The 12,474-nt window shown below is 37.5% G+C and overlaps 2 protein-coding genes across 2 annotated transcripts in view; both read left to right on the forward strand.

Moving 5' to 3' along the window:
• LOC115432728 (zinc finger protein 420-like) overlaps positions 1-12,474 on the forward strand; it is a 597,943-nt gene that overhangs the window by 336,668 nt on the left and 248,801 nt on the right. The window lies entirely within an intron of this gene.
• Positions 1-12,474, forward strand: part of LOC115436243 (arf-GAP with GTPase, ANK repeat and PH domain-containing protein 1-like) — a 114,845-nt gene that overhangs the window by 48,995 nt on the left and 53,376 nt on the right. The window lies entirely within an intron of this gene.

The following is a 12,474-nucleotide window of genomic DNA, read 5'->3' on the forward strand; positions in this document are numbered from 1 at the left end:
CTCCGACTACAAGTTATACAAAACATTATGTAAAGGATGAAATGACAAAAGCAACATTGTTTTGATGAAGGAAATGATGTAGAAGACAAAAAAACTAAAAGAAGTAGATAAAACAAGACAAGTTATTTAAAGAAAAATAACATGATTTAAGGACAAAACTGAAAGTTTGTGAAAGTTACGTAAAAACAGAAAACAAAACAAGAAAAACAACTGAAAAAAAATGTAAAAGAAGAAATGACAAAAACAACGGCCTTTTGGCGAAGGGAAATGATGTAAAAGACCAAAGAAGATTTAAAGGAAAGGAAGTTCTACAAAAGACAAAATAAAATAAAAGCTGAAACGAGAAACATTATTCAACAAGGTGAAACAGAAAAGTTTAGTAAAAGACAAATGTGTAATAGACAAAAAAAAAGACACAAAAGACAAAAAATGTATAAAAAAGGTGAAACAAGAGGAAAGTTATGTGAAGGATTAAAATTACTTAAAAGATGAAGTAAAATACAAAACAGGAAGGACAAAGAATGATGTACAAGAGCAAAATTATGTCAACAATTTGACGAAAATGTTGCAAAAGACACGATTAAAAAATAAAATAAAAGATGAAACAGATTCAACACAAAAAAGAGGTCACATGAAGAAGACAATGTCAAAAGATGCAGTGTAACTAAAATGTCATAAAAGACACGATTCAAACAAAATATAAAACACAAAATGACATAATACACGACTATATAACGAAGTAACAGATGAAAACATCGTCAAACACGAGACAAAAATGTCGTAAAAAACCAAACAAGAAGAAAATGTTACAGAAGAAGAAGAAAATGTCGGAAAAGACACAATTTAAAAGCAATTAGAGAGTGCTAATCGCAGCCTCGTTTGTAATCTGCTAATGAATAAATTGCATCTGTGTTGCATCTGTGATGAGGGCAGCGGGCGAGAAACACAGTCTGTGTGACAGGAGAGAGAGGAGGGGGGGGTTGGACTCGTTTTAAAGACCCCCCCACCACCACCGCTGCCGATGCTGTAATGGCAGCCGTCGTGTAGAAAAGTGAAAGTCCTTCATCTGCTCCTGTGGACTTCAAACGCCTCTTCTTCTGTGGTGCTCAGCAGGCGGACGGCGAATCTGGAGCCGGAATTATCGGAGTTAACGGGTCTTTAGATAATTTAACTGCTTAGTGACGACGTGAAGAGCATCATTTAGTTAAAAAAAAAAAGGGGGGGGGGGGGGGGGGTTATAGTTTCTCCTTCGGTTTTCCTTCACATGCTCATATTCACTGTCATAAGAACTACAGGAGAAACTCACTGATTTACAAGCGAACATGATTAACATTTGTAGAAGCGGCGGATCGAACAGATACAAAGACGACATCCACCACTTGAAAAGAAAACTGGATATAAACACAAAGGTGGAAATTATTGAACTGCTGAGAATATCTTTAATTTCAAAATACCAAGTTGTGTGAATTGAGCATGTTGACTGGGCGACTAGAAACACAAATAAACCACTTGGCATTCTAAGAAAAGTTAGTCATCCTGTTAAAATTTACTCTTGCTTTATTGCGGTTTGATTTGATTGACTGATTGATTGATTTGATTTGTTTGTTTATTTCGAGCATTTACAGAATACATGCAAATTCAAAATTCCAAAATAATTCATTTACACTCGAAAAGGGAAGAAGAAAAACCAATTTAATCCCACCCCCATTCTCATCATCAAATAACTGAGCATGATAATGTTTTAAATACTCACTGCTGTCCTTAGACTTCAAGCCAGAGCAATGAACAAAACAAAGGCCTAAACCAAATTAGAATGAACTCATTCGACAGTATTTACATTATAGAACCAAAATGTGTTTGAAAAATAGAAACAAAGTACATTCCTGGTGGTGTTACCACGGGTAACGGTTAACCATCAGTTTAGATTATAATAATTAAATACCAACAATGGCAAAAAAAAACCCAAAACAAACTACAATACCACAAGTGGTAAAGAACAGCAATAATTACATACCAAACAGTTTAATTTATCCATATCTGTCGAACTGTAATATGCACTTTCCCATCAACTTTAAATAAAATATCGATCTTGCAAAAGTGCTTCATTCAAATTGCAACCCTCTTCTGCTAACCCATTCTTTAAACTAAATTTACTCAATATTTTTGATATTAATTTCTACCAAATTTGTATTTTATATATAAAATTCAGTATAATTAATGTACCTCACCTGAGCATTTCATTTTGTATTTTGCAACCAATGTTGCAGTTCACAGATACAATATGCGTCAAAATCAACATTTTCATTTGCCTGAATGTGTCACATCTACAGTTCAGTTGTGTTTAAGGTACAGAGGGTTTAAACTGTGGAGCCAGTTTTCACATGTTCGCAGAAATACCACATCACAGATATTCTTTAAGACCGGGATCTGCAAGCTGTACAACCTAAAGAGCCATTTTTGACTCGAAAACGAAGAAAAACATGTGACTGGAGCCATAACAAAAATATTTAAACCCATATACATTTTACTATGAGGGGGCTGTTCTTCTGTTGCCTATTTAGGATTAGTGCATGATTTAACTTTGTGTTTCCACTCCAATAATGCAATGTTTGGTGCATTTCTGAAATTATACAATGACAATAAAGAAACCATTCAAGATTTGTGAATTTTTTTTTAATGATGTACACTATTTCAAAAACAAAATTCCATTGTGTAATAGATAAAAAGCTCAACTTTCATGTATATGGGCTGACTTTTAAACAGCTAAACTACTGACAAATGCAAATGGATTATCTTATATTAAATTTGGCAAGAAACTAATATAGTGTGACATACATTTTTGTTTATATGCTGTCAAAAAATTCTTTTATTCTGTGTATAGCCAGCACATTTTTGCAGATGAACAATATTAGAATTGGTTTAGGCCTGTAACAGTGTTGAAAAGTAATGGTTAATTCAGATAATTTCAAAATGCTCCATATGTTTTTTGACAATGGGAGTCATAGAGAGAGACTAAAGAGCCACATTTGGTCCAGGAGCCATAGGGTGCAGACCCTGGCTTTAAGAAATATTTAAGGAAATCAATTATAATATCGCATTGATATGAATTTCTATATTCTCTTTCCTTTTTTATAATGAATTCTGAATGTGTATGGACCATGGTAGGCTTATAACTTTTATAATGTTTATGTATTTATAAGGTGGAGGCTTTAAAACAAGCTGTTTTAGGCTTTCTGCCTGCACCTTTACTGTTTTATTATGTCTTTGTATTTGTATTTTATTTATTTATTCAGACAGGGACAATACACAATATATATTAACCTTAAACAGGAATAAAATATGCAACGAGAACAAAAACACACAAAAGACAAGATGATGAAATTTTAGCAGAAGATTCCAAAACAACGCAAAAGATGAAATGGACGCGACAGGAAGAAGTCGTAACATGAAGAAAGCAACGTAAAAGATGCAACAAGATGAAAACGTTGCAAAAGATGCAATGATTTAAACACAAAATGCAAACCATGAAAATGACATAAGTGACATGAGATCATATAACAAAGTAATAGATAAAAACATCTGCAAATACGTGACACAATTCAGTTGTGTTGATTTATTATTCTGACAAATCATTTTACTTTATATTTGCACATTTTTTATAGTATTTCTTTAAAAAAGTTGCTTCTGCATAGCTCCACATCTCACCTGAAATTCTTCTTGAATTAGAAAAGGATGGTTTGTCCAAAAATCAGCCTCAAACAATCTCGAAAAGGTCTTAAAATACCCACAAACCCCTTTTTTTTACCCTTATTCTTTAAATTCCCACTTAGCTTTTCCTACATTTCTGAGGTGATTGATTGTCTGTGTGTAATAAATGTGTGTCTGAGTTCACGTCTCATTAAAACAAGTGTGAACACGGTGTAAATGGAGCGTTAATGGGGAAAAGGTAGCCTTGAACGCAACACTCAGTGTAATTAGGCGGCAGGTCGGCAGCGAGAGCGACCACGGGGAACCATCAAATCAATTAGTATCCACTTCCAAAAGCGGCAGTGAGGGGGGGTTTGGGGGGGTCTGAATTTATTAATATGAATCTGATCTGTTGACTCAAAAAATAAACACGGAGACGAAGACATTCACGTCTGGTTTTGGTTCAGATAAAGTAGATCCAGATGTTTGACTAGAAATAAAACTGGACCAAATAGACGTTGAAGAGATTGTTGGTTTTAAATCGTTAACAAAAGATGAAATAAGATGAAAACAAGTGTTCAGAGAACGCAAACCTCCGCCAAGCCCCCCGAATGGTGTGCATGTGTGGATCGACTATTTCTGTTTAAATTAATCAGTTTCCAGGTTGTTCCATACAGCAGAAAAAGATGAAGCTTGGTACCAGTCATGTGTCTGTCAAATTATATTAAATTCCAATCAATATTTGTTGAGTTCTAATTTTAAATGTGTGATGAATGGGATTTTCAGTGTTCAATGTAAATGTCCACAGAGTCCACATTCCACAGTGGATGTGGACAATTTAGTTCCAGATACAAGATATTGTTCTAAGCTACAGGTGGATCCAATTGGAGGCTAATCGGAGTCGTTTTGAATTTTTTATGAATCTTGGAAAATTGCTCAATGATGATAGATAGGAAAATTGTAGATTTTGTGACCTTGCTGTGACCTTGAACTTTGGCCTACTTGGCCCAAAATTGAATGGGTTGGTCCCAGGGCCTAGGCCTATCTGTGGGGAAGATTTGGTAAAGATAGGTAGAAGAGTTTTCCCGTAAAGTTGCTAAAAAACAAACAAACAAACGCAAACAAACACACAAAGCAAAGTGATCACAATACCTCCTGGCAGAGGTAATAATGTGAAGATGTAGAAAAGGAAACAAGAAAAACTACAAAAATCAACCAAAACGATGTAGGAAATTATGCTAAAAACAAAAAAATTACATGAAAGGCAAAACATGACGAAACAAAATAAATGATGTAAAAGACAAAATCAAAATTAAGTTGAATAAAAAAAGAGGAGGACAAGATAAAAATCATGTAACAAACTGAAAAAACTGAGTTGAATAAAAAAGAGGAAACAGAAAAGACAGAACAAGATAAAAAAAAATGTAAAAAAGACAAAAGGTGCTTATAAATGTATTATTAATGACACAAAATAAAATGAGACAAAACGATTAAAGGATAAAACACAATTATTACTTTTTGTCATTTGATAAAGAGGAAATGTAAAATGATAAAAGACAACACTTATGTGGAGAAACAGAGGTAAAAGGATGAAATAAGACAAAATTAACATGAAAAAAGATCAAATTAAACAGTAAGATGAAATTAAGAGAAAAGGATGTAAAAGGATAAAATAAGACAAAATTAACGTGAAAGAAAAGAATGATGTAAATGATGAAATACAACCAAATTAAAGTAAAAGACAAAAATGTGAAATGATGAAATAAACGTGACAGGGGGATGTAAATGACAAGATAAGACAAAATTTACACCAAAGAAAAATCATAAAATGAGGAGTTCTGCTATTATATACGACCGTAAATCATCCATGTTTTGTTTCTATTCATTCGGTAATGGAGCTGTCAGTCAGGCAGAGTGGGCGGGGCTGCGGCATTTCCTGCCTTGGGATTGGCCGGTGCTTTTCCTGATCTCCGGGACTCTGGGTCCTGATCTCATTAGAGCGACCGGCGGTGGCGGAAACGCCTTCGTCAAGAGTCCAGTGCTCATTAAAACCACATAGACACCGAGGCCACGACTCCAAGACTCGGTCGCACGTAATGAGAAAGGGGCGGGATTCAGTCGGACGCTGTCGCTTCACATGTAAACACTTCAGAAACACAACGAGGCTGTTAACGAATAAAACCTGTTACGCTCAACAGAAGTCCATCGAACATCCACCAAGCACTGCAGAAATAAACTGGAACTCACTTCAAAAACAGCAGAAAACAAGTGTTCGAGCGTCAGTTTTTCAGAATAAAAGCACATAGAGATAAACGACAGGTTTTTAAATAGGTTTAACGTCGACACAGACAGTGAACACACGTCTGTTTTAAAGCTTATAAACCTTATTGAATCACACAAGACAAAAAAAATGTAAAAAATGAAAACAATGTAGAGGACAAAATAAAACCAATTTAGACAAAAACCCTGAATTAGAGGTAAAGAATAAAATGAGACAATTCATAAAAGAAGATGGAAACATTGTCGAAAAAATGAGAAAAAAGGACAAAACGAGATGAAATCTGACAAATATGGCAAAATGACAAGAAAAACGATGAAATGACAGAATTTGAAAAAGACAGAACACTAAAAAGACGAAAGGGTGGGAAAAAAGTCGAAACGAAAAATAAAAAATGAGACTGAAACGATGAAATGACACAAAATAAGTCATAAAAGACAAAATGAGATGTAAATGATGAAACGGCATGAAATAAGACAAAGAAAAAAGAAACTTAAAGGATGAAATGAGACAAACTTTTTTTTGGTAAAACGAAGTAGAGATGATTAAGAAAAAAATGACAAAATAAGATGAAATCAGACAAATATGGCAAAACGGGACGAAAAAGATGAAAAGAAACAAAGACAAAATGACACGAAATAAATCTAAAGCTTAAATGAGACAAAAAATGATGAAATGAGATGAAAAAGACAAAAATATTGATACAAATGAGACTAAAAACATGAAAGACAAAATTAGACAAATTAGATGAAATAAGATGTAAAACAGTTAAAAAAACTGCTGCCAGTGTAATGTGTGTGTCACAGATACACACATTTTTATATAGACTTTACAGAGACTTTGTAAATGTTGACATGGAACGGATCTTTACAGCCGTGCAACGGAACAGTTTGAGATGAAAAAGACAAAATTAGACAAAGACGAAATAAGGAAAAATAAAACTAAATGAGGAGAAAAATGATGAAATGAGACAAAGTTAGATAAAATGATCTGAAAAGGACAAAGCCTTGATGCCAGTTTGACGTATATGTCACAGATCCACATGTACATAAATGTATAAATGTTGACATGGAACCGGTCTGTACAGCGGTGCATTCAAACGCTGTCTCAGAGGTAGGAAAAAGGAGTTTCCTTTGAGTTAAATGAACACGTGATCTGCGAAGGCCGGTTTTCAAATGCGGAACCTGAAACAGGAACATGTGGCGCGGAGCCAACGCCTCCCGCGACGCTGCTTCGCCGTGTGAAGCCTCACAGGAAACAAACGCTGGATGCGGCGGCGTCCGATCAGCGCAGTTCTCCTTGAAGCCGGCGTCCGAGTCCAGCTTTGTTTACAGAGGCTGTTGACGGCGCAGGAATCCTCCGACATCTGCTCCACGCCGCTAATTAGACCGTAATTACCGGAGAGAGAGGCTGGCGTCGCTGTCAAGCATCTGACCGAAGCGCTTTGAAAAGCAACAGTCTAACAAATTAATTTCCTCCGACGCAGCAGCCGAGGCGCCGGCAGCGCTCGTGCACCCCAGAGGCGCACGCCGTCTTTAAACCTTTATTTACTCGGCGAAGGTTGACCGAGCTTCACGCCGTTTGACCGACGCCCACCTGGGAGCCGCCCGCCGGCGCCTTTTTACCGGTCACCACCGAGCAGCTCAAGGCCAGAACGGCGGTTTTAGTGGTGGGGGGGGGGGCGAAGTGGGGGCGCAGGTTAAAACCACTACAACACCGAAACATGGGGGTAAATCTGCACCAAAACCACCTGGACGTCTGGAACCGGGTCAGAACACACAATGAAAACTAAAACCAGACAAAGAGTCAGTTCTACATTTGAAACTATAACAAATAAAACACAAACATAAAAACGAAGTCAACAAACAACAACACAAACGAAAACATCCAAATGACCAAACTGCGACTCAGTAAAGATTAAAACTCATCCATAACAAGTTTATGTTCAATTAAAGATTAAACAGATTCATTCTCAAATGAAACTCTACTTTTTATTCCTCTGTTTTCATAAAGTGTTCAGCGAACATAATTATTGTACAGACCGCTGACACTTACATCCTCAGTACCCGAAGTAAACAGATACGCCGCCATATTGGAAGACAAGAGCGGAGGCGACAGACTGTGTTTAACAGCTGCTTTATTAGTCATATTTTAAACAGGTTATTAGTGACAGTTTATCGTTTACTTTATTTTCAAACTCTGAACACTGCTGAAAAGCAAACTGCCTGTGATTGATGGTTTTGATCCTTAGAAAGACTCGTGCTGAGTGGGAGCTGAACACCTAACATGAATAACCTATCGGTATCACCACTCCACACAGCAGACCGACAGCCACCTGCTGAGGCTCTTCAGTCATGGTTCTCGGTACTACCCAGACTCAGAGGCCGGTTGGTGCCGGTGGTGTCCTGTCCAGCCAGAATACCGGACGCCAGCCGGAGCATGTCACGCCCAGCCCCGTTTGAGTCCCAGCTGGCCCGAAACGCAACCCAAGAACAGCAACATGTACCGAACCGTGGATAACCTGTACCGCTGCATAACTGTTGTTCACCTCTTTTAATGGTTCTAGGTAATATCCAGCCCACAGGTGACCGTAGGTCTACTACCATACTCTGTCTCTGAGCTCCTTATATTTGTGTCCCTGGTTGGTTCAAACAGAGGATCCTGTAGAAGACTTGTCACCATGTCCTGCTCTGTTTCAGCAGCCTATTACTGCACAACAGTTAACCATGACTACAGTTATTAAACACAGTTATCTGTCCTAGCCTGGCACTGCCCTGTCCGGCTCATGGGTTGGCTTCCAATATGGCCCCGTAAACATAAATCACATGACCTCTGACATCGTGTGGCAGCGGTCTACTGATGTAGTTGAAGGAGTAGGTATCAGCCAGGTTGGGTTTCTCTGGTTTACGGTTGTATTTCTTTGGTTTATGGTTGTTATTCTTCCGTTTTTGATTGTATTTCTTTGGTTTTTTTATTGCATTTTTTCCGTCTTTGGTTGTATTTCTTCAGTTTCTTTGTTTAGCTGCAGTAAGAATGTAAACTAGTCACTGGTAATGGATTCATTTTTGTTTTAAAAGAAAATAGAAGGAAAAACATGGACTTTTACGTTTAAAAAATTTCAGTTGAAAACATGTGGATTTTGATTACTTTTTTTTAGTTATAAATAATATTTCGACAACCATGAAATAACTGTCGGTACTGAAAATGGACACATATTTGGCCAAATTCTTCTTGTATTCAGTATAAAATCCTTGTACGTTTAAGGATTTTTGAGAATTTTAACAAATTTTAGATCCAGAGCCTCATCAAAACTAATTCTTATAATGAAAATACTTCTCAAAATACTGTTAAAGGATGATGAGCTGCTTCTGTAGGTATTTGAGTTGCATCATTAACCCTGAAAACCTAGTTTTGACATAGATTAGTTTCGGTTTGAAGTTGGACCTCCAGACTTCCCGACCCTCCTGGGTTGAAAATTCACCAAAATGAACGGACTTTGGAACTAAATTCAAGTGTAGACCTGCAGCAAGAAGTTGATGTTTATAGTTGAGATGAAATTGAAGGCAGGACTTTTCCAGAACCCTGGTAAACTATGATGACAGAAGGGATTTTTGAGTATTTCTCCAACAGTATCTGTGTTTGAAATGGTCGGATTGTTCCTGATTTTAAGTCTGGTTACTTTAAAACGACTGAGACTGAAACTGTAGGAGTGTTTGGTCGACTTGTGTCTTTACTGAGAGGAAAACAAATGGAATGAATCAGTTTCTGTTTGAGGTTGAACTCCAGGATCTCCCTCCTGTTGGTCCAGATCCCTCAGAGTTTAATGGATTCCCTGACCTCCAGACTCCGCTGTAAACGACCGTTCCCTCTTCCGATTCGCTGTGATTGTCAAGGCCTCGGACGCCGTCGCCTCGTTCCCCCGTGAGGTGCTGATTAGTGTCGTGGTTGTAATTGCCTCTCGTGGGGTTGCAGACGAGTGCGGGGCTGGGTGGTTTTGACAAGTCTACTCGTCCCCCCTCGGCGCCGGGCGCTTTGTAAGGAGTTAAATTGGATGGTTAATTCGGGTGTTATTTACCCTGTAATTCATTAGTTTCGCCCCGCCATTGGCAGCGGGCAGGCTGTAATTTCACGCTTCGCAATAAAAGATGTCTCATAATCTGCTTCATTTAGCAGCCAAAGAATTTAATGAAATTAACTGCAGCCCTAATTAAGACGGTGAATATTAAAGACCCGCTATCAAGGCTTTAACGAGGGTGACACGATCCGCCTTCCGCCGGATTGGAAAAATATCATTTCCCTGGGAAAGGTTGTCACCGCTCGGAGCCATTTTGGCCATGATGACATTTTTGTCATGCACACTAACCCCTGGAAATGAGATTTTGCGAGGGCTGGGGGGCGGAGGATGTGTTCGAGGGACGTCTCTGCCGTTTTTAGTTTGAGAAATAATTAAAACAAGGAACACAGGCGTCAATCAAACAGCGTCTCCGAGGAGCACCGGTCGCTCCGTTTGTTCATTTGTTTGTTTGTTTGTTCGTTTGTGTCCCCGCGGCCAATTTGTCGTCTCACGCTGCTCGTCATGTGGTGAAACACCGGACGAAAGGCGAGATGTGGCGACCGCCGGTCCTGGCCTTTACCCGCTAATGAATTGAGACTGCTGAAGTAAGGTTTGGATAATTGAGTTTCTAATTAATTACCCAGAACTCTTATCAGATAAATCAGCTCCTCTTCGCCCCCCTTCTTCTTCTTCGCTGGTTTTTTATTTGATCTGGTCGGCGTCCTGCCCTTCGCTGTCCTTGCCTCATCAACGCTGACCTTGTCAACATGTTTCCAGTTGATAAGAACTAAACCTCAATCTGGTCCGAGAACGAAAACAAGATGCGGATCGAAGGAAAATGAAAGAACATATACAATGTAAACGTAGGAAAAAGGCTGGTGATCACCTTCACTGGTCCAGATGGACTCATATGGAGTATTATTCCAGCACCATTCACTAACGGATCTGATTAGTATCAAGTATGAGATGATTCATCACTTTAATTTCTTCTTCCAAATAAAAATAAATTGTAGTTACAAGTAAAACTCAAAACTCAACTAATGTTTCAGAAGTTTTCTTGATTTTAAAGTGATAAAAACCCAAACGTTAACATGTTACGCTGACATTTTGTTACTTAAATTTCAAATAATGACACGATGAGTCAAAACTAAACCCATATAATCATGTATTACAATCTGCACATAAAAGGTGTCATATTACTACGACTAAAGGACTATACCAACTGAAAATTACTGAAGAAATGAGTCATGACGGGTAAAACTAAAATGCTAAAACAAAACAAATTGTAAGCTTTGGAGACAATTCTTAAACTTTTGTCCATTTCAGTACAAATGTGACTGATATTTAAACCTTTTACTGGTTGTAAAACTGTAAACGATCCTTCTGTCCAACTCATGTTAACTTCTGGAGCAGTTGAATCCAAAAAACAGCAGATTTGACTCTAAAAACTGATCATCTACAAACATTTTCTTTTTGCATTTCCACCATAATCTATATAAATTACTATAAAATGTATCGTAAATTGGTGCACTTAATTTTTTATGGATATTAATAACAATGACTACAATACTACAATAAAAACAATAGGCTACCATTTTCACCAACACTTCTGTTAATCACTGTTATTTGTCTAATTGCATCTTTTCAATCATTTCCATTTTATTGCGTCTTTTACATGAATAGTTGAACCAAAATTTTCAATCCATTCTCCATCTTATTCCTTCAAGACAAAAAAAATCTGCTCGTGCTGAACGTCAAAAGACTTTGTCGTAAAATTTTTAGGAATAGAAGCAGTTGTTTATTCACAGTTCAGGGTTCGTACGGGTGCTTGAAATCCTTGAAAATGCTTGAATTTCAATGTTGTGTTTTGATGGTCTGAAAAGTGCTTGAATTTTATTTGAAGTGTTTGAAAGTGCGCTGCAATTCTAACTCTGTGACATAATGTTTTTTGTTTTTTTTTAAATATTAACTCTGCTAGGTTAGATGCCAAGCCAAAGCTACTTACAGAGATGTGATACATTTAGAAAAATAAAACTTTATGTTAAAAAAGAAAATTAGCAGGTGTTTTCAGGTCGACTCCAGATACATTTTTGTCCTAATCTTAGTCTCGGTGCGAGTGTGTCTGTAGAACGCCAAGTGGCTTCCCTTTTTTTGGATAAAACTTTGTGTTCTCCTTTAATTTCTCTTTCACTGTGATAAAAAGTGGAAAATAATAATCCTGAGTATATGTATTCCTGTTTTACCCCAGTGATAAGGTGAAAATGACTCTTAAAAGTGCTGGAGTTTGACCTTGAAAAATGCGTATGAACCCTGTCAGTGACTTCGACCTGTAAAAGTGACTTTCTTTGGTGTTTCAATGCGACAGCCTTTGCGTCGCAGTCGTATCTCAGACGTTCTTTGTGCTTTATTTCCTCTTTATCTGAGCATCGGCTCTGATCAGAAGGCCAACATTTCA

Source organism: Sphaeramia orbicularis, chromosome 2 (genome assembly GCF_902148855.1).
Source record: "Sphaeramia orbicularis chromosome 2, fSphaOr1.1, whole genome shotgun sequence".
NCBI classification, from domain to species: domain Eukaryota; kingdom Metazoa; phylum Chordata; class Actinopteri; order Kurtiformes; family Apogonidae; genus Sphaeramia; species Sphaeramia orbicularis.